Below are 26808 nucleotides of genomic sequence, written 5' to 3'. Positions count from 1 at the left end.
GAAAGATTGAAGGCAGGAGGAGAAGGGGACGACAGAGGATGGGATGGTTGGATGACATCACCCACTCAATGGACATGAATCTGAGCAAACTGCAGGAGGTAGTTAAGGACAGGAGAGCTTGGCATGCTGCAGTCCATGGGGTCTCAAAGAGTCAGACCTGACTTAGCAGCTGAACAACAATGACCATTGTGCTGTGCCTAGTCACTCAGTCATGTTTGACTCTTTGTGGCCCCATGGACTGTAGCCCACCAGGCTCCTCTGTCCATGGAATTCTCCAGGCAAGAATACTGGAGTGGGTTGCCACATCCTCCTTCAGGGGATCTTCCCAACCCAGGGATCAAATCCAGGTCTCCCACATTGCAGCAGATTCTTTACTGTCAGAGCCACAAGGGAAGCCTCAGCAATGACCACTAGGATCTCTTGACAGAGAAGGCAATGGCAGCCCACTCCAGTACTCTCGCCTAGACAATCCCATGGACGGAGGAGCTGATAGGCTGCAGTCCATGGGGTTGCGAAGAGTCGGACACGACTGAGCGACTTCACTTTCACTTTTCACTTTCATGCATTGGAGAAGGAAATGACAACTCACTCCAGTGTTTTTGCCTGGAGAATCCCAGGGACGGGGGAGCCTGGTGGGGTCACACAGAGTCAGACACAACTGAAGCAACTTAGCAGCAGCAGCAGCAGGATCTCTTGAAACTACATAGCTCTAAAAGTAAATCATATTAAGTTAAGAAAGAATGGAATTGGAAATTCCTAATTGTTCTTATTGAGGAAATATTTTTGTTTCTTTGGGTTTCCTCAAAGCTTTGTGATCTGAAGGAAGATTATAAGGAATCATTTTATTTTTCTGTATTCTTCTCTAGGATTAGCTACCAGATGATACGTGGGTCTCAGTGGATTAGGAATCTGTGTTACAGTCAGTTCCAATGACAAAAAATGGTTGCTTTGAAATAACTGGTTTGGCATATCCAGAAACATGATTCTCTTCACATTCAAAGCATTTTTTTCCTCCAGGTTGCTAAAAACTGTGTGGATGGACCCCAGTAATGCCTTCAACTAGTTCCTATATAATCTTCTATTCTCCTTTGGTAGATCCCTCACAGAGGATGCTGGTCTTGGCTTTGTCACTTGCTTAACTAATGAGACATTAGCAAAAGTGATGTGAACAGAGATTTCAGAAGTCTTTCCTCTCGCTGTTGTGGGTACCCTGCTGCCATGGGAACAAGCTCAGTCTAGTCAGATGTATGATGAGAAACACATGGCCCAGTTACCCACACTGCCGCAGCTGCCACCCAGTTAGCCTCCAGAAGCACAACAGTCACGGTGACTGGCAGCTGACCACAGACACATGACCGAGATCAGGGGAAAAACTGTTCTGTTAAGCACATCTCAGATTGCTGACTCAGAATTGTAAGCCAAACAAACGGTTGTTTTTTAAGCCACTAGTTTTGAGATGGCTTGTTTTGTTGCAAAGACCAATTTACATGAAAGCACTTTTTCATGATTTTTTATAATTCTTTTAGGACTAGAAATGAAACTATTTCCTATGGTGGAAGGAGTATTACTAAGATAAGATTTGGCTCCACTTAGAAAAAAAGAGCAAAGTAGGAGGACTTTATTCAATCTCAAAACTTCCTATAAAGCTACAATAATCAAGGCAGTGTGATTAGCGTAAGGACTGACACATAGATCAATGGAACAGAATAGAAAGTTCAGAAATAAATCCTTATATTTATGGTCAACTGATTTTTGACAAAGAGCCAAAGAAATTTAGGGGGAAAGGATACTTTTTTTTCAACAAATGGTGCTGAAATTATTGGATAACCATATGTAAAAAAATAGCAATAGTAATCATTATCTTAGCTCTTTATGAGATGCCAACAAAAATCAACTTAAAATGGATCATAGACCTAGATGTAAAAGAAAAATTTTTAAGATTTCTAATTAAAACATGAGAGAAAAGCATATTTGAAATAGGTTAGGCAAAGATTTATTAGCTATGACACTAAAATTATTATATATAAAAGGAAAATTGATGAATTGGACTTCATCAAAATTTCAAAACTTTTGTTTTCTAAATTTTAAAATTAAATACAAGTCACAGATTGACAGAAAATAATGCAATCATATATCTCAGAAAGGACTTGTATCCTGAATCTATAAAGAGCTTCTACAGCTCAATAATAAAAACCTCCAGTTGAAAAATAAGGAAAAGATCTAAATAGACATTTATCCAAAAAATAAATCTAAATGACCAACAAGCATTTGAAAAGATGCTCAACATCATAAATCATTAGATAAATGCAGATCAAAATCACAGATACCACTTCACACACCCTAGGATGGCCATAATCAAAATCCAGACAATAAAAAGTACTACTGATGAAAATATGGATCCCCCTGCCCATTGCTGAAGCAAATGAAAAATAATGCAATCACTTTGGAAAACTATTTTTCTTTCTTAAAAAAGGTTAAATGCAAACTTATGACACAAAAATTCCTGTACTGTTTATCCATCCAATGAATATTGGCCATTCGTCCAAATGAAAACTGACATTCATACAAAGATTCATACAAAAAACTGACATTCATACAAAAACTGACATTCATTCATACAAGCAGCACATTCACAACAGTCCCAAATTGTGAGCAATCTGAATGTCTATCAACTGGTAAACTGATTGAAAAAAAAAAATGTGGTATACCCATACACTGGAATAGTATTCACCAATAATAATAATTAAAAAAAACACAAGCTACTGGTACAACACTACAGGTAAACCTCAAAAATAATGTGTTAAGTAGAAGAAGCATTTCAAAAATCATATTGTATTCTCTTATATGCTATCTATACATTTCTTTTTTGTTGTTGTTCGGTCACTCAGTCATGTCCAACTCTTTGCAGCCCCATGAATTGCAGCATGCCAGGCTTTCCTGTCCTTCACCATCTCCCAGAGCTGGCTCAAACTCATGTATATTAAGTCAGTGGTGCCATCAAACCACCTCAACCTCTGCCACCCCTTTCTTCTTTTGCCTTCAGTCTTTCCCATCATCAGGATCTTTTCCAATTAGTCAACTCTTCACATCAGGTGGCCAAAGTATTGGAGCTTCATCATCAGTCCTTCCAATGAATATTCAGGGTTGATTTCCTTTAGGACTGACTGGTTTGATCTCTTGCAGCCAAAGGGACTCTTCAAGGAGTCTTCTCTAGCACAATTCAAAAACATCATTTCTTTTGTAATTAGCCTTCTCTACGATCCAATTCTCACATCTGTATATGACGACTGGAAAAACCATAGCTTTGACTGTACAGACTTATACCACCCACAAAGTGATGACTCTGCTTTTTAATACAGCCTAGGATGTCATATCCTTTCTTCCAACGAGCAAGTGTCTTTTTAATTTTCAGCAGTGATTTTGGAGCCCAAGAAAATCAAATCTGTCACTGTTTCCACTTTTTCTCCTTCTATTTGCCATGAAGTGAGGGGACAAGATGCCAGGATCTTAGTTTTTTTAATGCTGAGTCTTAAGCCAGCTTTTTCACTCTCCTCTTTCACCCTTATCAAGAGGAAAAGTGAGGTTACTAAAGAAAGCAAAAGGGAAATCAAAAAATTTCTAGAAACAAATGACAATGAAAACACAATTCAAAACCTATGGGATGCAGCAAAAGCAGTTCTAAGAGGGAAGTTTATAGCAATACAATTCTACCTCAAAAAACAAGAAAAACATCAAATAGACGAGCTAACTTTACACCTAAAACAACTGGATAAAGAAGAACAAAAACCCCCAAAATTAGTAGAAGGAAAGAAATCATAAAGATTTGAGCAGAAATAAATGAAAAAGAAGTGAAAGAAACAATAGTAAAGATTAATAAAACTAAAAGCTGGTTCTTTGAGAATATAAACAGAATTGACAAACCTTTAGCCAGATTCATCAAAAAATAAAGGGAGAGAAGAATCAAATCAACAAAATTAGAAATGAAATAGAGAGGTTACAACAGAAAATGCACAAATACAAAGGATTATAAGAGACTATTATGAACAACTCTATGGCAATAAAATAGACAACCTGGAAGGAATGGACAGATTCTTAGAAAAGTTCAATCTTCCAAGACTGAAACAGGAAGAAATAGAAATTATGAACTACCCAATCACAAGCACTGAAATTGAGGCTGTAATGAAAAATCTCCCAAAAAACAAAAACCCAGGACCAGACGGCTTCACAGGAGAATTCTATCAAACATTAGAGAAGAGAATGCCTATCCTTCTAAAACTCTTTCAAAAAATTGCAGAGGAAGGAATACTTCCAAACTCATTCTATGAGGCCACCATCAACCTGATATCAAAAGCAGATAAAGACAACACAAAAAAGAAAACTACAGGCCAATATCACCAATGAACATAGATGCAAAAATCCTCAACAAAATTTTAGCAAACAGAATTCAACAACACATCAAAATGTTCATACACCATGATCGAGTTGGGTTTATTCCAGGGATGCAAGGATTCTTCAATATATGCAAATCAATCAATGTGATACACCGTATTAACAAATTGAAAGATAAAAACCATATGATCATCTCAATAGATGCAGAAAAAGCCTTTGACAAAACTCAGCACTCAATTATGATTAAAACTCTTCAAAAAATGGGCATAGAAGGAACCTACCTCAACATAGTAAAGGCCATATATGATAAGCCTATGGCAAACATTATTCTCAATGGTGAAAATCTGAAAGCATTCCCCCTAAGATCAGGAACAAGACAAAGGTGTCCACTTTCACCACTATCAACATAGTTCTGGAAGTCCTAGCTACAGCAATCAGAAGAGAAAAAGAAATAAAAGGAATCCAGATTGGAAAAGAAAAAGTAAAGCTCTCACTGTTTGCAGATGACATGATACCATACATAGAAAACCTTAAAGATAGTATCATAAAATTACTAGAGCTAATCAGTGGATTTAGAAAAGTTGCAGGATACAAAATCAATACACAGAAATCACTTGCATTTCTATATCCCAACAATGAAAAATCAGAAAGAGAAATCAATCCCCTTCACCATTGCAACAGAAAGAATTAAATATCTAGGAATAAACTTACCTAAGGAGACAAAAGAACTGTACACAGAAAATTATAAGACACTAATGAAAGAAATCAAAGACAACATAAATAGATGGAGAGATATTCCACGTTCCTGAGAGGGAAAAATCAATATTGTGAAAATGACTATACTACCAAACACAATCTACAGATTCAATGTGATCCCTATCAAATTGCCAATGACATTTTTCACAGAACTAGAACAAAAAATTTCACAATTCATATAGAAACACAAAAGACCCTGAATAGCCAAAGCAGGCTTGAGAAAGAAGAATGCAGCTGGAAGAATCAATTTTCCTGACTTCAGATTATACTACAAAGCTACTATCATTGAAACAGTATAGTACTGACACAAAAACAGAAATATAGACCAATGGGACAAGATAGAAAGCCCAGAAATAAACCCATGGGCCTATGGGTACCTTATTTTTGACAAAGGAGGCAAGAATATACAATAGGGCAAGGACAGCCTCTTCAATAAATGGTGCTGGGAAAACTGGACAGCCACATGTAAAAGAATGAACTTAGAACACTTCCTAACACCATACACAAAGATAAACTCAAAATGGATTAAAGGCCTCCATATAAGACCGGAAACCATAAAACTCTTAAAGGAAATCATAGGCAGAACACTCAATGACATAAATCAAAGCAAGATTCTCTATGATCCACTTCCTAGAGTAACGGAAATAAAAATGAAAGTAAACAAGTGGGACCTGATTAAACTTAAAAGCTTTTGCACAGCAAAAGATACTATAAGCAAGGTGAAAAGACAACCCTCAGAATGGGAGAAAATAATAGCAAATGAAACAACTGACAAAGGATTAATTTCCAAAATATACAAGCAGCTCATACAACTCAATACCAGAAAAACAAACAAAAAGTGGGGCAAAGACCTAAGACATTTCTCCAAAGAAGACATACAGATGGCTGACAAACACAAGAAAAGATGCTCAACATCACTCATTATTAGAGAAATGCAAATCAAAACTACAATGAGATATCACCTCACATCAGTCAGAATCAGTTCAGTTCAGTCGCTCAGTTGTGTCTGACTCTTTGCGACCCCATGGACTGCAACATGCCAGGCCTCCCGGTCAGAATGGCCATCATCAAAAAGTCTACAAACAATAAATGCTGGGAGAAAAGGGAATGCTGCTGCACTGTTGGTGGGAATACAAACTGATACAGCCACTATGGAAGACAGTATGGAGATTCCTTAAAAAACTAGGAATAAAACCACCACATGACCCAGCAATCCCACTCCTAGGCATATACCCTGAAGAAACCAAAATTGAAAAATACACATGTATCCCATTGTTCACTGAAGCACTATTTACAGTAACTAGAATATGGAAGCAACCTAGATATTCATCAACAGATGAATGGATAAAGAAGTTGTGGTGCATATACACAATGGAGTATTACTCAGCCATAAAAAGGAACACATTTGAGTAAGTTCTAATGAGGTGGATGAACGTAGAACCTATTATACAGAGTGAAGTCAGTCAGAAAGAGAAAGACAAATATCTTATTCTAATGCATATATACAGAATCTAGAAAAATGGTACTGAAGAATTTATTTACAGGGCAGCAGTGGAGAAAAAGACACAGAGAACAGACTTATGGATATGGAGAGAGGGGAGGAGAGGGTGAGATGCATGCATGGAGAGAGTAACATGGAAACTTACATTACCATATATAAAATAGACAGCCAACGGGAATTTGCTGTATGGCTCAGGAAACTCAAACAGGGGCTCTGTATCAACCTAGAGGGATGGGGTGGGAAGGGAGAAGGGAGGAGGTTCAAAAGGGAGGGGATATATGTATACATATGGCTGATTCATGTTGAGGTTTGACAGAAAACAACAAAATTTTGTAAAGCAATTATCCTTCAATAAAAAATAAGTTTAAAAAAAAGAGGGAAAGTGAATCTATGGGGCAGAAAGTAATCAGTGCTTGCCTTGGGCTAGAGGTGGGAGATAAGATTGACAGCAAACGGGCACAGGGAACTTACTGGAGTGATTTTTAAAACATTTTTAAACTGGGATGTAGTGATAATTACACTGTTCTATAAATCCACTAAAAAAAAATCAATTTGCACGCATGCCTGCACTTTCACATAATGTAACTAATACCTTAAAAAAGCTTGGCTGTTAAAAAAAACAGACTAACTTTGGACTTCCTCTTGAAAGAGAGGAAAAAAGGGAACTGGTAAATATGAGAATAAATGTGATTTGGAATTTGCCCGTAGACAAAATATAGTTTTTAAAAATTGACCAACTGTCATCTTCTGTGTATGCGTGTATATGTGAGTTAATGATCAACATACTGAAATGATAATATTATTCTTTTCTTTTGGAGTTATGCTAAAGTGAAAACTTTCATAGCATAATCACTCCCAGCAGGGGAGATTGGACAGCAGGGAACTTGTGGCTGCCCGCAACGTGTCTAGGAGGCCAGCAGGAGGACAGATGATGTAAGCATAACAGGTTGTAACCGTATCTGTGAAATCGCTTTCTCTGGCCCTCACCCAGTACCCACCCTGTCAGCGCCCATCAACACACCTGAACACGGTCAGGCCCCTCTGTCTGTCCAGACACCCAGCGTCAGATTCAAGTGAGGAATGTGAAGGTGGTCTTGATGGAGCATATGGTTCCATTTTGCTGATTTGGTCCAGTTGTTTGAAAACACATTGTCATAAGTAGCATGCTATTTATCATATTTCACTATCTTTCAGGAGAGGTTTCAAGAGGAAAAAAAAAATCATACTTTTCCCTGATGTACTCTTACTTTCCCAAATTTGAGAAATAAGCTGTTTCATTACTTTACAATGGAAAAGAAGATTGCACCCCATTTTTGTTTTACAGCATTTATAAGCACATGCGTTGTTGTGATAAATTAAACCTGGCAAGGATTAAGGGAAAATTCTCCACCTAAGTGATCATGCAGCTCCAGGCAACATCCATAGGTCAGCTCAACTAGCCCTCTGCCAAAGACACAGTGTGCTTAAAAAACCACACCCAGACAAATGAAAGTTTATTCTATTTTTAAAGATTTCCTGGGGAGAGGATCATAGGAATTTTTGCCCCTTAGGCATTTAGTCTGTCTGAGAAATTCATTTTACATAGGAACATGATAGAAACAAAAAGAATATGATTGTCTGGCTGCAAAATGCAAGGACTTTTATTATTATCATCATCATTCTGAAATACAGAGGACAAAGTGGAAGATAAAATTCATGCACTATGTCTGGTGTTCTTCTGATTAATGAAACAGACTCTTCTATTTTGTTAAGGTTAAGTAAGCGAGCCGAGCCAAGAAGCTTAGTTTTGCATTTTAATTTTGGGGACTCTCGACAATAATAAGGCTGCTGAACATAAGAACGTAAGCCAAGAACTGTTTTCTCTAGATTTCTACTATGTTTTTCCCCAGCTATTATACTGAAGAAATTGTGGTTTAGCTAGTAAGAGATAGGTTCATAAATTTAAAGTATTTATGGGTCATTCTCAATTATTATTCTGAGATACCGAACATCCTCCAGCATAAATGGAAAAGTCAGCTCACAAGTGGTTTAAAATGAGAAAAAGTGAATAACCAAAAAGTCATTTGAATATATACAAAATACAAATAAGCTTCTGGGCACATTTTAATTTAAAAGAAATCAATGTTTTGCTAAAATAATTTTAATTACTCAAATTGCCCATTGTCATTATGAGCTTCATTCTTTTCCTACTTAAGGGTGATCATTTGCTCAAATTGTCCTCCTCTCAGTGGGTAATGGGTAAAAACTGACCTTGTGAAAAGAACTCACTTCCAAAAAAAAAGGAATATCTCTCTACATTTCAGTTCGTGCTTAAAAAAGACAAACAACCAAATGGGGGAAGGGCAGAGGGGTGGTGTGGAGGTTGAACCAGCTTGCTAAATGCCCAGGGCACCAGAGAAAAAGCTTACTCCATGCATACCTAATGGAAGGGCAAGAGCAGAGAACCAACCACGATACAGCCTGTCTGAATGAAGACCTAGGTTGCTGCCCAGCTCTGCCCAGCTCTGGGTCACGAGCACCTGCAGGAGCCAGACCTGCAGGAGTTTCCTGCTTTGCTCTCTTCATCACCACTCCCTCACTTCCTTTCCCTCACCTCCGCCTGCCCATTATACATCAGAGTATGAAAATTCCAAAGTCGAGTGCTGTCTAGGGTAAATATTTAACCCTTATCTCGCTCATATTTGCCATCACACTCAAAAGATATTCCCATACATATTAATCATTTTACTTCCTGGTAAGTCATGTATATGGTGTTTTTAAGAGGAGGAGGAGTATGCTGGGAATGGCAGACATCAGTGGGTCTGTGGAGCTAAGCTGGTTGGCAAGGGCCTGCCCAGAGCTTTGAGACGAAGCTGACGGCTTCTGCTTCGTAATGCTTAAATCAAGAAGAAACCCAGATGAACCCACCTCTAAGAGGGAATGAGGAAAACAGAGGATGGGGTCCTGACAGGAAAAGGTGGCCCCAGTGAGGAGGCAGTGACCACACCACTTACTGCCCAAGAGCGAAGAGAGAGCAGGTGCCATCTGCTGGCCTGGAATGCCAGGGGCTGAGGATCTGCCCAGGACTGGGTGGAGGTTCGCATGAAATGAGAAGCATGTGCCATCAAGGATCTGGGTGCTCATATGCCCTTTCAGTTCAGTTCAGTGGCTCAGTAATGTCCGACTCTTTGTGACCCCATAGACTGCAGCACGCCAGGCCTCTCTGTCCATCACCAACTCCCGGAGCTTGCTCAGACTCATGCCCATGGAGTCGGTGATGCCATCCAACCATATGCCCTCTGCGTGGCACAAAAACTATGTACTCAGGCCAGTCTAAAGATGCCACACAGGAAATTTCAGAGTTCTAAACCAGTGTGGGTATAAACTTGCTTGGAAACCTTTGATTGCCTTAGAAGTAGCACAACATTCAAAGCTGAGGAAAGCCTGAGATAAACATTAGTTTTCATGGGTTTCATGATAAGGCTCCCCCCACCCCGACCCCCACGCCCACTACTTTACAGAGAACCTATTGAACAGAGATGAAAATATTCTCTTTGAAGTTTGGTTAACTCACTGAGGATCTGAATAAATTTTCATAACTTTAGGTTAAGGAAAATATGCAACAAGCTAGAACATTGATATAAAACATGGATAGCCATAAGCAGAAGGGAAGATAAACTGCTGCAGAAGATTCTGGGTCTGTTGTAAAGAAGAGGTTTCTACAACAAAAGTTGCGAAACTTTATCTTGAGATGATGACTATTAAGCCCATCGTACAAAGTCTTTTAAAAAATATTTAGTTAATTAATTAATTTGGCTGTGTCAGTTCTTAGTTGTGGCATGCAGGATCTCAGGTGAAGCACGTTGGGTCTAGTTCCCCGACCAGGGATCGAACCAGGCTCCCTGCATTGGGAGCACAGAGTCTCAGCCATTGGACGACCAGGGAAGTCCTCCCACAAAGTCTTTACACAGAGAATAAATACTACATTCAGGCAGAGAATAAACAGTACAGTCGACATGCCTGAGCGACTGAACTGACTGAAATGGTACATTCAAGCCTAGAATTAGAAAATCTTAATTAAAAATCCCATGTGCCTTCAATATGTCAGGAATTGTATGCTTTGCATGAGCTTTCTGTTTTAAACATCACAAGAATTATTTCAAATGGTCTTTAGTAGTAGTAGTAATAGTATGCTCAGTCATGTCCAACTCTTTGCCACCCCATGGACTGTAACCTGCCAGACTCCTCTGTCCATGGGATTCTTCAGGCAAGCATACTGGAGTGGAGTGCCATTTCCTCCTCCAGGGAATCTTCCCGAACCAGGGATCAAACCTACATCTCTTAACATCTGCATTCGCAGGCAGATTCTTTACCATTAGTACCACCTGGGAAGCCCATTTTTATTATGATCATCAGCACCACCATCTAACAAAACCCTGAAACTTAGAATGGTGAAATAAATAACCTAGAATTATTGACCTCGGGATTACAAGAGTAAAGATTTGAGCTCAAGTTTACTTGAGGTTAAGAATTTTGCTTTTTTATTTCCCTATTGTGATTTCCAAAGATGGATTTTTATGAATGCCTGAAGACTCTCAGCTCGGGACGTCCCCTGTGGTAATGATTACAGGCTCTCAGCCCATGAAAGGCTGGGACTTTGATCATAGCTGATGTCAGAGCTTTCCCACTGGAGCCTGGGAGAATTCAAGGACCCAGATGAACACGAGCCTGCAGAACTAATTGTCATGTGTCTATAAGGTACTGACTTCATTCCCTTTCTCCCACGTTTATTCCCTGCATCCACCGTGAAGTCTCAATAGGTATGTAGGTTTGAGTTTCTACCTGTCTTAGGTGAGGTTCTCTGGGAAACCTATCTGAGATGGAGATTTGCACTCAGAGAGTTTATGGGACCAATACCCCAGGGAGAATTGAAGGAAGTAGGATTGAGTGGGTGAAAGAGTTCAACTGTGATGCAGTTTTAACAACTGCTTGCAAACCCTTCAGTTGCCAACATTCCCAGAAGTTGGTAGAATAAATGCTTCTGTTCGTGGGTAGTGTAGTGAAGTGAAGTCACTCAGTTGTGTCCGACTCTTTGCGACCCCATGGACTGTAGCCCACCGGACTCCTTGGTCCATGGGATTTTCCAAGCATGAATACTGGAGTGGGTTGCCATTTCCTTCTCCAGGGGATCTTCCCGACCCAGAGATCGAACCCAGGTCTCCCACGTTGTAGGCAGATGCTTTACCATCTGAACTACCAGGGAAGCCCAAGAAAGTGAAAGTTGCTCAGTCATGTCTGACTCTTTGCCACCCCATGAACTATACAGCCCATGGAGTTCTCCAGACCAGAATATTGGAGTGGATAGCCTTTCCCTTCTCCAGCAGATCTTCCCAACCCAGGAATTGAACTGGGGTCTCCTGCATTGCAGGCAGATTCTTTACCAACTGAGATATCAGGGAAGTTTCGTGGGTACACAGCACTCAACTGCCACATACGCAGGCCTTCAGTGCATCGGCTGACACCAGCTTGACTCAGCAGACATGGCTAATCCAGCAAGTAGTAGACTCCCTCTGGGAGGTCAGCCTACTGGCAGTGGCAGGAGCAACCCTAACTCACCCGGACTCACTAGCTCCAAGAAGCAGAGCTGCACATCAAGTGCTGTATTTATTAAAAAGCCAGAAGTGCAAACAGAGAAAATCACCAGCAAGGATTTAATGGTATAGGTTGGTGGACCTGATGAAGGTTACGGTCTCTGCTCAAAATATAGATTCTCTGTGGAAGTGCAACACTGTGCCCAGCCCTCCTTTTGGCCCTGAACATCTGAGAAGGGGAGAAATGGAGGGAAATGGTTTGATATCACACCCAGAGTGAGCCAATACAGCACATCCAGACACAACCTGCTGTGATAGCTCATCATGGATTAGGAAGCTAATTTCGGGGTTAAATACATTCTTACATGTCATGCTAAATTTATTCTATTAAAGAGTGTTGTTGGAACACTTTCACTAAGTGTTTTCCAAAGATCAAATGTTAAATCCAATTACACCCTAAGGTTCTCTGTCTACAAGTGAAGAGCATGGCCTAGAGAGTTTTCATTCAATCAATAAAAAATTTAATACACACCTCCTATGTACCAAGTTGGGTTTCCCAGGTGGCGCTAGAGGTAAAGAACTCATCTACCAAAGCAGGAGATGTAAGGGTTCCATCCCTTGGTCAGGAAGATCCTAGAGGGCATGGCAATCCACTCCAGCATTCTTGCCTGGAGAATCCCATGGACAGAGGAGCCTGGTGGGCTTCAGTCCATAGAGTTGCAAAGAGTCAAACATGACTGACGTGACTTAGTATACACACATGTACCAAGCATTAGTCCAGTCCCTGGAAACAAAAAATTCTGCTGAAATAGTGCTGTCTGATAAAAAAAAATCATGTGTACGGAAGACACATAAACAGCTAGTTAAATAGTGATTTGATAGTGTTACATACAATAGTGTTACACACAAATTGCTATGAGAGCCCAAAGGAAGAAGCAATCAGAGAGACATGACAATAACACCCTTGGAAATAATGGAAGGTGTTGAACTGAATGCCGGAAGCATAGTTTGCACTCCCAGGGCCCTGTAGTCTAGCAGCCCTTAAGCTAACACCATTGCTGTTTTTAATGTCATCCTTGCAGGGGTGGCAGGAGTAACAGTAACAGAAAAAGCAGAGGGAGAGAAATACTTCAAGTAAGCTAGGTTTTCTGAAAGTTTTCTCTACAAAATCTAAACAGAACTTGACATTTGCCTTCAAAGAATGCAGTTATAAAAAAGAACGTAAGCACAATTAAACCACTCAATCCTCTACACATTTTTTTTTCTTTTGTAGTAATCTCAGCCTTTCTGGTTTATACATACTTTATCATCAAAGAAAACTGACCTTGTTTTCAAAACCACAATTTAATGACTCACTCAGACGTACCCCCTCTCCACTCCCCCCACCCCCAAAAATGGCTTCCTTTAAAAAAAAAAAAAACTATTTCTTGCTTAAAGGTTTCATGCATATATCAACAGCTTAACTTTTGTTTAGAGTTTTCTAGATGGCAGTTAGGAAGCAGGAAAGGACTCACCTCTCTGAAAAGCACGTAACGTCTGGCTAGGTGTTTATTCCGCTGCCTGCAAAAATGATTTCAGATGGTTTTTCATGGATTGCCCAGACTTCCTCAGCTCCCTCCCGCTCTGGCGAAAATTCCTTTCCTGGGGCGGTAAGTTGAGAGGAGAGCTGTGTAACTTTAGACGACAAGCACCTGTCCTCCAGAGCTTCCAGTGGATTCTTCATCACGGGCAGCCTAGAAGCGAGAATTTAGAGTCACATTTTTTTTCCATGCAGGATGTGGTAAAATTTGGAAATTTTTAAATGAAAAAAAAAAAAGGTATGTAAATATTTTAATCTCAGATAAAACTTGACAGGGAGGGGAAAGGAATCAGGAGTGATGGAGAAACATTTCTCCTAGTTCAGGACTTTGTGTGAGGCTTGGAGAGTCATGCACTCTAAATAGCTGGGGACAACCTTCCGATAGAGTTCTAAATGCACTGTTAATGTTGGAAAGAATTAAATAAGTAATATTTTTATAAGAAAACCTTTTTTGCATTCTATGCTCTTCTATTATTTGATTCTTATGAGACAAACTTTTCAAAAGAATGAACATTTGCCAAAAGAATGATAAATAGAAATACATGAAAATGTTCTCACGGAGAACACCCACTCTGTAAAGTCTCATCTAGCTGGGGGGGTGCATCCCTCCCATGATACTTATGCCCTGTGTTTCCAGCAAGCACCGGTCTCCTTTTGGCCTACTGAGATTGGGATGACCTTGGCTACAGGGCAAAGGCAGAAAAGAGATCAAGGCATGCACAGAAACAATAATCGGGGGAGACAAACTTGAATTCCACAGCACTTTGGCAGGGACAGCGGGATGGCCTGGTGCACTGTCTGCCGCGGCACGCAGTTCAACTGTCTGCTCTGATAGAAGCCTCCCCACAGCAGCCTCTGAACTACAGACACACGCTGCTGTCGCTCAGCCACACCCCAGAGCAAACACTCTTCCATGTGAGCTGATAAACCTATGAGAAAATTACTGTTGGCAAATGAGTTTATTAGAGTCCTTTGAGAATCATAATCATGCTAATATGAATACTTCCATTTGCTGGGATTCTAGGACATGTCAAGCATTGGAATGGGCACTTGAAAAACATTACCTCTAATTACAATTCTGTAAAATAAGTTACCCATTCCTTAGAAAATTAAATGCCTCAAGGTTAAATGACTAAACTGCATTCATGTAATTACCAAGTTGCAGAGGTTACATCTGCACCTAATATTTCTGATTCCCTTAGATTTTCACATCATCGCTGTGGACTCAGTAAATAATAATGGTGTCAGGTGTCATTTATTGAGCACCTATTGTGTACCTGGTGTTCCGCTATGAACTGTATGTATTTCATTGTATTTAATCCCCAACATAATCTTTGATATCAAGGAATGTTATTTCCATTTATAAAAATCTCTGATAAAGGTAAAATGTCTGTATAAGTAAGGTTTGGGGATAGTTATTACCTGTATTACTGCAGGCATAATGGATCTTTGTTTCCTACTTTTGTTCAGGAAATAGATTGAATGTCATGTCGTCTACATATAGATAATTCTATAAGGCTCTCTCAAAATATCAGCTAACATGGTGCTGCTTGTACATCTTTTACTCACAGAGAAGAATGGCTGCATGAATGTAATGACAATGATGGAGAGAACAAGCCTTGGAATCATCCCAAACTGGTTTAGAATCCAGGCTGGGTCATTTTTGAGCTCCGTGATGATCATGTAGCTACTATTTAATCTTTCTAAGTTTCCATTTTCTTAGCTGTAAATTATAGATAATAATACCCAACTCATAAGTATTTGTATTGGACAGATCAAATCAGGCAATGTCCATAAAACCTTTAGCACAATGCTTGGCATCTACTAAGTGCAAAATAATTGCTAGCTGTAGCTATTTTAAATCAACAATAATCACATTTTATTGACTACATCAGTTAGAATTTGATATAGCTGCTTTAAGAGGGAAACAATTAGCAGTGCCTAACAAAGATAGATAAAACTTCTGTCGCATGTAAAAAAGCACAGAACAGAGACCAGGACATGTACGGCGACTCCATGGTGTCATTAAGGAGACCCAGGATGTGATCTTTGTTCCATTAGCTAGACAGTTGCTTCCATTCTCAAGATTACCTAATGGTCTAAGATGATTTCTGAAGTTTAAGCCAGCTCATCTGAGTCTTGTGTCTAAAGGAGAAGCCCAAAAAAAAGAGACCCCTTGAAGCCAGGTTAACTCCCTTAAATCTACCTTCCCATGGTCCCATGCAACTCATCTGATTCTACTGCCCTTACTATTATAGTCCTTAGTTGCATAGCCACACGGCACCACCGGGAAACGAAGACATATAGCTTTTTATTCTAGGAAAAATTATGCCAGCTAAAATGATTAGGATTTGTTTCTGAGGTGGAAGGGGAAGACAGATGGTGGGAAAGGTAACTGATGGTCTCTGCCACACTGGACAAGAATGATATTACCCTGATTGGAGCAGGTCAGGGCTGATGGAATATTATCAATATCTTAGATCCATCTTTTTACTTAAAAGATGGTAAATGCTCATCCAGGGAGATAATAGGATGTATGAAGGATTGCCTGGTGAGTCGGAGGCAGTCCCCAGACAGAACTCATATCTACTCACTGCTGGTCCAATACACTGTCCATCAACTTTGCTATCTTTCTAATAAATGACATTTTTGTTCTTAAAAAAAAATCTTTTAGAGGGATATGACTTAGACCTTTAAGGCTTCTAGTTCTTGTTTCATCCTTCACATTGGTGAACAGTGGTCAATATTCAATTTGCCATTGTAAACTCTGTTTATAATCACTAACAGCCATTTTTACCAAGGCAATAAATATAATTCTGTTATTTGCTCTACAGATATTATTGTCTAAGCCTTTAATTATTCTGTTATTCTCCTCTGAACTCATTTTATTATTCTTATAGTCTAACATTTATCCTATGAAGATGCATTTTGCCCTTCCTGAGGTTATAGCCAGGGAAATAGAGTTTCCTAAATTATAGAGTCTGTAATTTTCAAGCTTGTGTTTTTCTTAAAGGAAATTTGGTTTGCAAGTTTCTATCTCATTTAAACTAAAATGTGAAATACTAATGTGCTGTTTGATATCTATGCAATCCTGAGGGCCTTTTAAATAGGCTTTGGAAAAAAACTTTTATTTTTAGGAGAGAAAGATATGTAATGCTAAAATCACCCTAGTAAATGGACACAAGCAGTGAAAGATTAGAATTAAGTGCAGGCCAGTAAATTTTATATGAATCCTAAATTAGAGTGATTTCTCTAGTTCCTAATTAAAGAGGTTTTAATCACAGACTGAGAATAAAAGCATAAAAGAACATGCGGCAAGAAAGAAATCATAATTATTTAGTTGGAAGAAAGACATGTTAGAAAAAAATCTGTACCATCATCTTGTCATACCTTCCAGGCATACTTTCAAAGGAAAACAAGAATTTCTTTCTGCTCTCTAGAAACTTGGATTTACCTCAATCACAGATTCTTTTGCAAATGAATTAATAGGGAATTCCAAATTTTAACAAGATGTCTTCTCATAGAAAGACGTTAATCCTAAATTGGTAAATCAAAGAAAAAAAGACAAAAAGCTATATATAGAACCTGGAAAAAAATCTCTTTTAAAAAATAATATATATAAGCACGGATATTTTAAAAGTTATAGAAGGATACACACCCAGAGATTAATAGTAAATATCCTGAGTGGCAGAATAGTGAAGAATTGCCCCCTTTTCAGTCTATGTTTTTTTTATAAAGAGAAAAATTTTGTTTATATTTTAATTATAAATGACACAGTTACCTGATGACAAACCACTGAATTTGAAAGTTAATAGGTGAACTCTCAAATGCACATTTTAATGAAAGAACAAAACACATCTGTTAGGTAGTTAGAATAGGAAAAAGAAAAATATTCAGATCCTATAGGATCTCAAAGAACGAGCTGGAGAGTTCTCTGGGTGGCTACAATCTCTCTTCGGGGGATCCTTCTCTTAGCGAAGGGGAATTTGGACTTGGCTAATGTTGCTGCTAAGTCGCTTCAGTCGTGTCCGACTCTGCGACCGCATAGACGGCAGCTCACCAGGCTCCACCATCCCTGGGATTCTCCAGGCAAGAACGCTGGAGTGGGTTGCCATTTCCTTCTCCAATGCATGAAAGTGAGAAGTGAAAGTGAAGTCGCTCAGTTGTGTCCGACTCTTCATGACCCCATGGACTGCAGCCCACCAGGCTCCTCCATCCATGGGATTTTCCAGGCAAGGAAAACACTGGAGTGGAGTGCCATTGCCTTCTCCATTGGAGTTGGCTTATGCCCCTACTAATCCCTATTATCACTATATTGATGCTGCTTATGATCGCTCCATGTATTATCAATTGTCTAACCCATTTTGTCTCCTCCCAGGTCAACAAGCTACAACATGCAGTGCCAGTTCAACAAGGATATATAAAACTACACCTGACCACAGGAAATATCACTCACCCTTAGATGGACACCGCTATAAGGACTCTGAGGCTTGAGACTAGCAAGAGGGGGAGGCCTAATGCCCCTCACCACCCCAGCTCAGCAGGAAGTAGCCAGAGAGACCTCAATGACCCTACTCCCAAAGAACTGGGCCTCCCACTCCTAAGGGGGGAATGTTAGGTAGTTAGAATAGGAAAAAGGAGTCCAAAATGGCAGTACCTAAAAGACAAAGAAAGGGAAAGCCCAGGAAAACAGAACAAAAGAAAACCCGCAGACCAGAGTGAGAACCTCAGGTGAAACAAACACACCCCCTTCTTGCCTAGCCCAATTTTCTTAGGGCAGGCTCAGCGGGGAGGAGATAAATGAACGAAAGAAGGAAGCCAAGACAGATTGAGGCCCCACCTTTGGGATTGCCAGCCCTCACGCCTCAAGGGTGTACTAACCTTTGCTTGCCAAATAAAACTCTGAGCTGTAACCCAACTATAACACTGTTCCATCATTTCAAATCTTTGCTGTGGCAAGACAGAACTGAGGAAATTACACACTCCCCCAACATCTTCAATGACAATGATATTGTGTGGACAGAATATCTACTGTATTGGGGAAAGTTATGGCTCTGTTTATCCAACAAAACACTTGGTCCTTTGAAGGTATCAGAATTTGTCTACTCATGGCTGCAGTCACCATCTGCAGTGATTTTGGAGCCCCCCAAAAATAAAGTCTGTCACTGTTTCCACTGTTTCTCCATCTATTTGCCACGAAGTGATGGGACTGGATGCCATGATCTATGTTTTCTGAATATTGACCATTAAGCCAACTTTTTCACTCTCCTCTTTCACTTTCATCAAGAGGCTCTTTAGTTCTTCACTTTCTGCCATAAGGGTGGTGTCATCTGCATATGTGAGGTTATTGATATTTCTCCCCACAATCTTGATTCCAGCTTGTGCTTCATCCACCCCAGCGTTTCTCATGATGTACTCTGCATATAAGTTAAATAAGCACAGTGACAATATACAGCCTTGACATACTCCTTTTCCTATTTGGAACCAGTCTTTCTAACGGTTGCTTCCTGACCTTCATACAGGTTTCTCAAGAGGCAGGTCAGGTGGTCTGGTATTCCCATCTCTTTCAGAATTTTCCACAGTTTCTTGTGATCCACACAGTCAAAGGCTTTGGAATAGTCATGTAGTCATGTATGGATGTGAGAGTTGGACTCTAGAGAAAGCTGAGCACTGAAGAATTGATGCTTTTGAACTGTAGTGTTGGAGAAGACTCTTGAGAATCCCTTGGCCCGGAAGGAGATCCAACCAGTCCATCCTAAAGGAAATCAGTCCTGAATGTTTATTGGAAGGACTGATGTTGAAGCTGAAACTCCAATATTTTGGCCACCTGATGTGAAGAGCTGACTCATTTGAAAAGACATTGATGCTGGGAAAGATTGAAGCAGGAGAAGAAGGGGATGACAGAGGATGAGATGGTTGGATGGCATCACCAACTCAATGGACATGAGTTTGAGTAAACTCCGGGAGTTGGTGATGGACAGGGAGGCCTGGCACGCTGCAGTCCATGGGGTCACAAACAGTCAGACATGACTGAGCAACTGAACTGATTTTTTATAAAATTTGAAGAAAAAAACTTTTTTGTTTTCCAGATGTCCACATAATGGTACTATTATTTTACTATGATAAACTGGGGAACAAATGAAGAATAAAAAATAGTTCATGTAAACTTACAAGCATTTAAAAGTAAATTTATATTCTGTTATATTTGAAACATAACACCAGTAAATAGCATTATTTATTCAGTCTGTGACCAACCTGCTGCTGCTAAGTTGCTTCAGTCGTGTCCAACTCTGTGCGACCCCATAGACAGCAACCCACTAGGCTCCTCTGTCCCTGGGATTCTCCAGGCAAGAATACTGGAGTGGGTTGCCAGTTCCTTCTCCAATGACCAACCTAGATAGCATATTAAAAAGCAGAGATATTACTTTGCCAACAAAGGTCCGTCTAGTCAAGGCTATGGTTTTTCCAGTGGTCATGTATGGATGTAAGAGTTGGACTGTGAAGAAAGCTGAGTGCCGAAGAATTGATGCTTTTGAACTGTGGTGTTGGAGAAGACTCTTGAGAGTCCCTTGGACTGCCAGGAGATCCAACCTGTCCATCCTAAAGGAGACCAGTCCTGGGTGTTCATTGGAAGGACTGATGCTGAGGCTGAAACTCCAATACTTTGGGCACCTCACACAAAGAGTTGACTTGTTGGAAAAGATTCTGATGCTGGGAGGGATTGGGGGCAGGAAGAGAAGGGGACGACAGAGGGTGAGATGACTGGATGGCATCACCGACTCGATGGACATGAGTTTGGGTGAACACCAAGAGTTGGTGATGGACAGGGAGGCCTGGTGTGCTGCAATTCATGGGGTCGCAAAGAGTGGGACACGACTGAGCAACTGAACTGAATTGATGAACAATGGCAATGTCCATGGCACGTATCAATTGATAACCACTGGCAATAATTCCAAATGTCTCAGGGAGCTGAGAATAGGAATGTCTGGGAATCCACTTGGGTTGTTGCCCTCACCACTGTGTGCACAACCTGAGTTATCTACACATTAGTTGGTCACAGGAAAATTTCCCAGAGGTCAGCCTTATCTGCACATTCTCATTCCCCTTTTTCCTGTGCTTTCTCTCACCTGCCTGTCCCCTCCGATACCAAGGAGCAAGAGACAGTGATAAGAGACAGAGATGCAGAAAGAGCCAAAAATCAGGGCACTGAGTAAAAAGCCAGTACAGATCAAATAGAGGTGTTGACCTCCTCCTTCAAAGCTCTCTTCCCAGGTGTCCACAGGACCTCACTCTCTCCAGCTGCCCTGTCACAGGCAAAACCCAGTACTCACTGCAGACACTGCAGCCTCAGTTCCTTTCTGTGACCTACTCTTCTTCCACATGTCATCAGAATCTAGCCCGAGCATAGACTATGTCCCCTCCATGTCTATTTCTGATCAAACCTGATAAACTAATAGCAGAGCCCAATAGAAGTCTATAGCCATTCAGCAGATAATCTTCTGGGAAAATAAACCAATTATGCAGGATTCAAATACTTTATCTCAACCATAGAAGATGCCCAGAACTGCCTTTCTGGGCCTATTTCAATCTCGTTCTAAGGAGACTTCCAAGAAAGAACTCATCCTACAACTTATAAGCTGACTGACCACAATTCTTAGGAGATTCAAAATGAGTAATCATTGACTACTATAATCGTTAGGTTTCCTCCTAGTCTGTGTTCAAAGGAAAACGGAGACCTGTGAGTCCAAGGTAAAATTCTGTATCCTGAAATCTCTGCAAGTCAGAGCAACACAGAAAAGTCACTTCGAGAGGCTATGTCAGGCTTCCCTGGTGGCTCAGTGATAAAGAATCTGGCTGCCAATGCAGGAGACATGGGTTTGATCCCTGATCCAGGAAGATCCTACATGCCATAGAGCAACTAAGCCCATATGCCGCAACTACTGAGCCCATGAGCCACAACTACTGAAGCCTGCACACCCTAGAGCCTGTGCTCTGCAACGAGAAGCCACCACAATGAGAAGCCCATGCTCCACGAGAGAGTAGCCCCTACTCACTGCAACTAGAGAAAAGCCCACGCAGCAACCAAGACCCAGCACAGCCAAAAATAATAAATACATAAATTAAAAAAAAATTTTTTTAAGAGGCTATGTCATCTCAAGTAGATTGTGACTCAAAGAAGGGCAAGGCAGAGCAGCATATGAGTCAAGCAAAGGACAGGGCTCCCAGAGGTAAACAGGTTATTATCCAGAAGTATAGACTCTGTGCTTTGCAATTTAGATTTTTTAGCTGATCAAGCAACTAACAAGTCTTAAGCCAGCAAAAAAGAAGAGAGAGTTGGTATTTCCTCGCTGATATGTCTGCCTCATTGTGGCCAGCCCACCTGCCGGGAAAGAGCAGCTGGCTCATGGTCAGCATTCTCTCGTCAGTTCTGACTTGAGAAAAGCCTAGGGATGCCACCCAGGGGGAATAAAGCATACATTCCCAAGCTTTAGGTGTTAGACTTTTTTTTTTTAACTTCTGGTCTGTTAAAAATGAACCAAAGAACTTAAATTATGCTAAATTTGTTCCCTGGACAATTTCTGGGTTTCATCATTTTAGATGTCTCTCTTTTGATCATATGATTCTGGAAATTTGCTGCACTTTGTAGGGATATTTCAGAGACTATGGCTTGCTCTTGTGGTTTGTCCATCATCAGCTTGTGTATACAGATGTGTGAGTGGGCAGGGGACCAAGTGCCAAGATTCAGGCTGTCTCATTCCCTCCTAAGGACTGACCACTGACCACTGTGTAGTGAGAGGAACACTGTGTTAAGTGTGCACAGGCAAACTTGTCTGGAGCCCAACCAGACCCACAGATCCTTAACTGCCTTTCCCTGGAACCATTCCAGAAGTTTTGAGTAAGACTTTCGTCAAGCCCCGGGACTCACACCTGGCCCTATCCACATGACTCTCTGTAAAGAATGACCTCTCAAAATTATTGGGATGGGATGTCCAGAAGCAAATGCATCTTGTGAAGTGCCTGAGAGACACAGAGTAGAGGAATTTTATCAGGAGAGAAGAAAACTAAATCCAGAATAGTTTTCATCACTTATTATTTCCTATTACTATTGTAACAAATTGCCACAAACTCAATAGCTTCAAACAAAACAAGTTTATTCTCTTACAGTTCTGGAAGTCAAAAGTCCAAAATCACTCTCACTGGACTGAAGGCAGGCTGAAGGCAGGGCTGGTTCCTTCTAGAGACTCAAGGGAGAAATCCATTTCCTTGCCTTTCGCCTCTTCTAGAGGCCAGCTACATTCCTTGGCAGGGGGGCCCTCCTCCATCGTCAAAACCAGCGCCTGGTGTCTGGCTTCTGTTATCACAGTATCATCTTCTCCTGTAATCAAATCTCCCTCCCTCTCTCTCCTATATAGAACCTTGTGATTACATTTAGGGACTACCAGGATAATCTCCCCATATAGAGACACATAAATTTATCATTCTGGCAAAGTCTCCTTCTTGATAAGGTCACTGACAGGCTTCTAGGATTAAAATGTGAATATTGGTGGAAGGATCATCATTCCATCCAGCACAACCAGAAAATAAGGATGTTTATGGTTATACGAGACAGGGTTCTCTAAGAAACATAACCAACAGAATATAGATATAGATATAATTTTATCCATAATACCATTTAAAATACATTAATGCTGCTGCTAAGTCACTCCAGTCGTGTCCGACTCTGTGCGACCCCATAGACGGCAGCGCACCAGGCTCCCCCGTCTGTGGGATTCTCCAGGCAAAATACGTTAATACCTTATATTAAAGCTCTTTCTAGATATATATTACATATGTATTAGATATCATAATCATATGATATACAAATATACTAATATAAAATTTCATAAATTATACATCTATTTTTATGAATATGTAATATTTATATTATATATTTAATATACGTATTGATATTTTGAATACCTTATAATCATACACCTAGAAAGAGGATTTTTTTTTTCAAACTGGAGTTTCTGCTCCAGTATTCCGGCCTGTATAATCCCATGGACAGAGGAGCCTGGCAGGATACAGTCCATGGGGTCTCAAGGAGTCCAACCAGACTGAGCGACTCTCACTACAGATGCTTTACAGTGCTGTATTAGTGTCTGTAAACCAACTATTTGTATACCTAGCTCCAGTTTTGTGGATTTCTCTCCTATTTAGGTCCCCACAGAGCAATGAGTAGAGTTCCCTGTGTTGGTGTTAGTCGCTCAGTTGTGTCTGACTCTTTGCTCCTCTGTCCACAGAATTCTCTAGGCAAGAATGCTGGAGTGGGTAGCCATTCCCTTCTCCAGAGGATCTTCCCACTCCAGGGACTGAACCCGGGTCTCCCGCACTGCAGGCAGATTTTTATCACCTGAGCTGCCAGGGAAGCCTCTCTTTTTTGGATTTCTTTCCTGTTTAGGTCACCACCGAACAAGGAGGAGAGTTCTCCTTGCTATACAGTAGGTTTTCATTAGTCATCTATTTTATACGTAGCAGTGTGTATTTGGCTGTGATTATGCTCCTTACATAGGCTCCCCTGGTGGTGCAGAGGTTAAAGCGTCTGCCTCCAATGCAGGAGACCAGAGTTCGATCCCTGGGTCGGGAAGATCCTCTGGCGAAGGCAATGGCACCCCACGCCAGTACTCTTGCGTGGAAAACCCCATGGACGGAGGAGCCTGGTGGGCTACAGTCTATGGGGTCCCAAAGAGTCAGACACGACTGAGCGACTTCACTTTCACTTTCATGCTTATAGGCTGTGTACTTATGACAAATAGTTTGACTTCTCTGAGCCTGTTTCCTTATATATAAATTGTGAATTATTTTGCCATAACTATGTGAAATATTGTATGCCAAGTGATTTGTGAATTGCTACAGAAAATAAAGGTGTTATCTTGAAGGGCCCACCATGCACTCTTGCCTATTTACAAATAAATGCATTGTTAATTTTATATATTTTGGTACTTTAAAGTAGTTTATGTGTCTATAAAGTTAAAGGTTAAAATAGAAAAACTCTTTTGGAGCCCCAGAGGAATTCTCTACACTTTCCATGATGGTAAAGTTACTATTAGTACTTCATCATATAAAGAAATTCCAACGTCTAGAAATAAAATTAGCTTCAGAACAATGAAGATGATTATAATGCCAAAGTGGCTAAGATAAAGGATACCAAAGTTGGCTATTTTGTTATGTATAAAAGGGATCTGAAGAGTAGTAACCGTATTAAAGTAGTATTAAAGATATTTATATTTAATACATACATAGTGCTTTAATATGTTTTTTGTGAGCAGACTATCCAATGGCATTTTCTAAAATAAGAAAAATTAGTAACAATGAGAATTTGAACATTGACCCTGAAAAATAGGGCTGTTATTTCTCTAGGCAAGATGTAGGTATTTCTCAAGGATGCAGAGATTTCTCAAGGATGTAGCTCACTGAGCATCCTCAGGCCTCTGCCCTGCAATCCCCAAGCTTTGTTGTTGTTCTTCAGTCACTCAGTCATGTCTGACACTTTGTGACCCCCTGGACTGTAGCCCTGCCAGGCTCCTCTGTCCATGGGATTTCCTAGGCGAGAATATTAGAGTGGATTGCCATTTCCTTCTCCAGGGGATCTTCCCAGGGGTCGAATTCGTGTCTTCTGCATTGGCAGGTGGATTCCTTTATCACTGAGCCACCAGGGAAGCCCAATCCCCCAGTTGACTATCTAACAATCTCGTCCCTTCTGATTGGTCCACACCTGTGCTGTCTTAGGTGTATCATAAAATACCACTTCTGCTAACAGGAGGACCACCTACTGTCCCCAGTCTATATCCAGAGGTCTGCCTTCCCGACCATGGGCCAAACCTGATACCTAATTATACACACCTTTTCCAATTTTCCGTGAATCTGGCATTTCTCTTCATTATTATTCTAGTGAGGCATTATACATAGTAGCCATTCAGTAAATATTTGATGTTAAATTATTCCAATATGAGATGAGAAAGAAAAGTAGGAACTATCACAGTTTCCTATAAATTATACATACAAATACTACTTTGGGAAAGTAAAAGGCTTATTAAAATGTTTTAGACATTATAATATCATGAGCAAATATTTTTCTCTCATAGAAACACATGGCTTATAAACTGATAATATATTATAGAAACTGATAACATTAATTAAGGAGGAGGAAACAGATTCTCCTAAATTGATAATGTGAAGAAAGAATTGTACCAAATTTTGTGGAGAGCAATTTGACACTGCAAGGCAAGAGTAGTTAACAGCTCTCCCCTCCTTTTATCCAAATGTCTGCTTCTAGGAATTTTGCATGAGACAATGTTATGCTTAAATTTTGTATAATTACAAAAAGACCAGGATTTAAGAACACAAATATTCAAAGAATCACTCATAATAGCAACAAAGAGAAATACACAAGTGCCCAATTATAGAAAGAGAAATAAATTATATTGCTTACATATAATTAATACTTCATACATTATATATTTCCATTTAATGCATTGTATAAAAATATTAAATTATGCAACAATATGTACTGTTTAATTTTATGATACAAAATTTTAAATAAGATTAAATTTAAAAATTATAAAAAATGAAAAAATATAAAAATAAATATGTATTTATACATTTCATTTTGAAAGATTGAGACCGAAATAGAAATAGTGGTCATTTTTCTGAATCAAGATAATTTTTTAAATTATTCCCCATTTCTTTTGCATTTTTCTAACTTTCTACAGTGAACATGTATTAATTTCTTAAGCAAAACAAAAAACTCTATAAAATTGAAATAACACACCGAGGGAAATAAATATCCAAAGTAGAAAAATGAATCCCATTTTCCTCTAATAAACTGTTAGTCAATGCTTCATTGTGTACTAGGCTCTGCGAATTGGACAAGGTCATTACCTACGTGACATTCATCAAAATGAATGTTTAAAATATCTTTCAATTTAATACTGTCTCAAAGGGATTTGGCAAAATGCCTGCTTGAATGCATT

The 26808-nt window shown here is 39.9% G+C and overlaps 1 long non-coding RNA gene across 3 annotated transcripts in view; it reads right to left on the bottom strand.

Annotated features, from left to right (window-relative positions):
* LOC139180226 (uncharacterized) overlaps positions 1–26808 on the bottom strand; it is a 271671-nt gene that overhangs the window by 89169 nt on the left and 155694 nt on the right. For all 3 annotated transcript variants that reach the window (XR_011564551.1, XR_011564552.1, XR_011564553.1), the window contains exon 2: positions 13731–13949. This is a non-coding gene — a long non-coding RNA (uncharacterized lncRNA). The remainder of the gene's footprint in view (positions 1–13730; positions 13950–26808) is intronic.

This window comes from Bos indicus, chromosome 27 (assembly GCF_029378745.1).
Source record: "Bos indicus isolate NIAB-ARS_2022 breed Sahiwal x Tharparkar chromosome 27, NIAB-ARS_B.indTharparkar_mat_pri_1.0, whole genome shotgun sequence".
NCBI classification, from domain to species: Eukaryota; Metazoa; Chordata; class Mammalia; order Artiodactyla; family Bovidae; genus Bos; species Bos indicus.
This window is presented reverse-complemented; position numbering and strand designations above follow the sequence as displayed.